The following is a 4334-nucleotide window of genomic DNA, read 5'->3' as shown; positions in this document are numbered from 1 at the left end:
GGAAAGAGAAAACAAAAGTATGGAACTCCAAAATATAAAGAAAATGGAGAGGGTGGATTTATAGTGAAATATCTGACAGAGCAATCAAAACAGATTATCGCATTTAACCAAAGAGGATTCTAATTTCCTTAAATACCGAAGAACCAAATCTTATTATGAAGATTTTCTCTAAATCCCTTGAATTCTGGAAATTAACCGTGACTACGTCACCGGTTAAGAGGAACATGCAATTATTTAATTCACTCTTTTGTGATAGCTTCATTCGTACTCTTCGAATAATCGAATTGTTTTATCCATATTACTCAATGATGATAAAACTATATTTATCAACTCATATTCGTCATGAAAATATTTTTGTTGTTAACCATGACCACCTCACTCAAATTTCGGGACGAAATTTCTTTAACGGGTAGGTACTGTGACGACCGAAAATTTCCTATCAAATTTAAACCTAAATCTATATATAACTTCGACACGATAAGCAAAGTCTATAATAGTGAGTCTCGAAAATGTTGGAACTATGTTCATATAATTAATTACCCTCTGACTGTGCCCGACGATTCACGAACATTTGTTTGTAAATAAATATGTATATATATATATATATATATATATATATATATATATATATATATATATATATATATATAAGTATATAAATAATTTGAAATTATAAAATATGATTTAAACATTAGAATTAAATATGTAAGATAAGATATACAATAATTAAGTGTAATTTAAAATGAATTTATATGATTACTATAATATTGTAATATTTATAAAATGTAAATATTTAATAAGAGTTAGTATATAATATATTATAGGATTATTAAAATAAAGCTATATATAAATGTATACGGATTCTATAAATAATTATTATGATATATATATTGAATTATTTATAAAAATTATAAATATTAGATGTTATTGTATATAGATATAAGGATCAAATGATATATATTTAATAATATGTAATATTAAAATATTGAATTTAATTACAAATTACAATATAGTTATCATGTTATAATCACATTCATTATTATCATTATGTATTAATATTTGCAGTAATATCAGTATTATTAACAATATTGTTTTTAACATAAAATTTGATACAAATAATTTGTTGTATCTTAATTATCACTGTATTATTATTAGATATTATGATTACCTCTATCATTAAAAATTATTATTTTTATTACCATTAAAAATAATATAATTATCATTTTTATATAAAATTATTATTATTATCATTACTAACATTATTTTGATATTAGTATTAATATGATTATTATTATTAATTGTATTATTATTATTATTATTAGTATCGCTATTAAAAATTAATAATATTAATAGATTATATTAATAAATTTATATTATTAATTTATAATACAGAATACCAAAAATATAAATAATGATATATATATATATATATATATATATATATATATATATATATATAAATCTAAATACAGAAAATTTCAAAATTCTGTTTCAAATCAACTTTAATCTGTAGTTGTTTGGTTATCTGTTTCAAACTAGTACGAATTACAATATAACCAAACAAGTAAATCCAAATTCTGTTAACAGCAGACATCGCCCTTTTATTTTTTAATATTTTGTTGCGTACGAATGATTTATCCTGTCAATTCTCCATTGTATTAAACCTCAATTAATTTTAGTGTTAAAGGATTCCAGTCGATCACACATCAACAACAACATTACAAATATTTTTACAGCTTTTAATTTTGTTGATTTTAATAAAAAGAATGAATAACACAGGATGTACCCTGTTCTTGTTTTCGTTTTTACATTTGATCAAATTCGAATCCTATCCCAAAAAGTAATAATGCAGTCTCATTAGGATTCATTTACTCAATCTTTATGCCAAAATTGAAGTTCCAATTCCTTTTAACAAATTCTAATTTTTGAGTCAAAGGTTAAAATTCAAAAGTCAAAGAAATTGGTTCATCGTAAAATTCGAGTTGGTTGTAACAATTCTGTTGAAATTAACAATTCAAATATATTCTAGGAATGATATATATTCTTTTTCATGTTGTAATTTTAAACTAAAAATGTCTGAAAACTCCAACCAAAGTTTGAGTTCATCATCGTCGTATACCTCCTGTTACAGAAAAAAAAAAAATTTCTTTCTGTTTTGATTAATCACAGTTATCACCTGTAAACGTTTATGCTTCGTTCTAAAATCCTAAAACTAGATAATTAACTCGTTGGTGGGTTGGTTTTGGTGTCTGGTCGATTGAGAATTAGAATGAGGAAGATGAAAGAGCGAAACAGACGTACATGGGTTAACTAGATATAGGTCCTGTAATAATTAGAAAAATACACATAGACGAATGGCAGAGGGTGTTGTCGGGTGTGCGAGAGGTCAAGGGTTCGAGCCCGGTTCGTGGCAAAAATTTTTTTTTTAGAAAAAGCTTCAAGATTATATACATTTATTATTACTTATCATTTATTATTCTTATTATGTTTATTGTTATTATTATTATTGCTATTATTATTATTATTATTATTATTATTATTATTATTATTGTTGTTGTTGTTGTTGTTGTTGTTGTTATTATTATGATTATTGTTATTATTATTAGAATTACTAGTATTATCCTTAAACATTATTATTTTGACTATGATTATGATTATGAATTAGATATTGAAGTATTAGGGATATATCTTTGTGACTATATGAAAATAAATTTAACAAAAGTATGATTAAATCTATTGTATGAAATAAAAATAAGTATAGGTAAAGATAGTTTTATGAAAACGAATATTATATTAAAAATGACTAAAAATTATAATTAAGTTATAAGTGACAAAGATAAAAATATAAATATATGTATATAACTTAAGTATCATTATTATTATTATTATTATATTATTATTATTATTATTATTATTATTATTATTATTATTATTATTATTATTATTATTATTATTATCATTATTAATATCATTATTAGTAAAAGTATTTTTTTTATAGATACTATAGTTATTATTAAAACCATTATTATTATTATCATTAGTAAAATCATTATTATTATTATTATCATTACAAGTATGATTATTTATATTATAATGAGTGTTATTAATATGTAATTACTAAAATCATTATTATAAGTATCATTAACCGAAAAAATTTATATATTACAGTATTATTATAAATATCAATATTAATATCATTAATATAATTATTAACAATAATACCTTATTTAGTAATATTAAGTATTATGATTATTATCATTATTATCGTAATATTACTAAAATTACCATTTTTAACAAACAAATGATATATACATATATAAAAAATATATTTAATACATATAACATAACGAAAAGTAATATTTTATATAACAAAATAAATATATGAAAACATATATATTATTAATATAAAAAGTATATAACTAATAATTATATATATTGTTCGATTACAACTATGTATATTAATAAATATACCAATGATATAGGTTCGTGAATCCGAGGCCAACCCTACACTTGATAAATGACGTCATATGTATTTTTACTACAAAATACAGTATGGTGAGTTTCATTTGCTCCCTTTTTAAATGCTTTTGCAATATATATATTTGGGACTGAGAATACATGCGCTGCTTTTATAAATGTTTTACGTAATAGACACAAGTACTCGAAAATTACATTCTATGGTTGGATTATCGAATCAAATATCACCCTTTTAGATTGGTAACCTAAGAATTATGGAACAGACACTCTAATTGACGCGAATCCTAAAGGTAGATCTACGGGCACTAACTCCCCTCATACTGAAAAATGGTATGCTTTAGTACTTCGAGTTTATATTATACAGATGGATTTCTGTTTTGGGGATATTCTATATGCATGATGTTAATGTCGGTTACCAGGTGTTCAATCCATATGTTACCAGGTGTTCAATCCATATGAATGATTATTTTTGTCTCTATGCATGGGACGTATATTTATGAGAAATGGAAATGAAAATCTTGTGGTCTATTAAAATGATGAAAATGATTGTTTATGATAAACTAATGAACTCACCAACCTTTTGGTTGACACTTGAAAGCATGTTTATTCTCAGGTTTGAAAGAAATCTTCCGCTGTGCATTTGCTCATATTAGAGATATTACTTGGAGTCATTCATGACATATTTCAAATGATGTTGCATTCGAGTCGTTGAGTTCATCAAGATTATTATTAAGTCAATTATAGTTGGATATATTATGAAATGGTATGCATGCCGTCAACTTTCGATGTAATGAAAGATTGTCTTTTCAAAAACGAATACAATGTTTGTAAAATGTATCATATAGAGGTCAAGTACC

The sequence above is a fragment of the Rutidosis leptorrhynchoides genome, chromosome 8 (assembly GCF_046630445.1).
Source record: "Rutidosis leptorrhynchoides isolate AG116_Rl617_1_P2 chromosome 8, CSIRO_AGI_Rlap_v1, whole genome shotgun sequence".
NCBI lineage: Eukaryota > Viridiplantae > Streptophyta > Magnoliopsida > Asterales > Asteraceae > Rutidosis > Rutidosis leptorrhynchoides.
Note: the sequence above shows the minus strand (reverse complement) of the source record.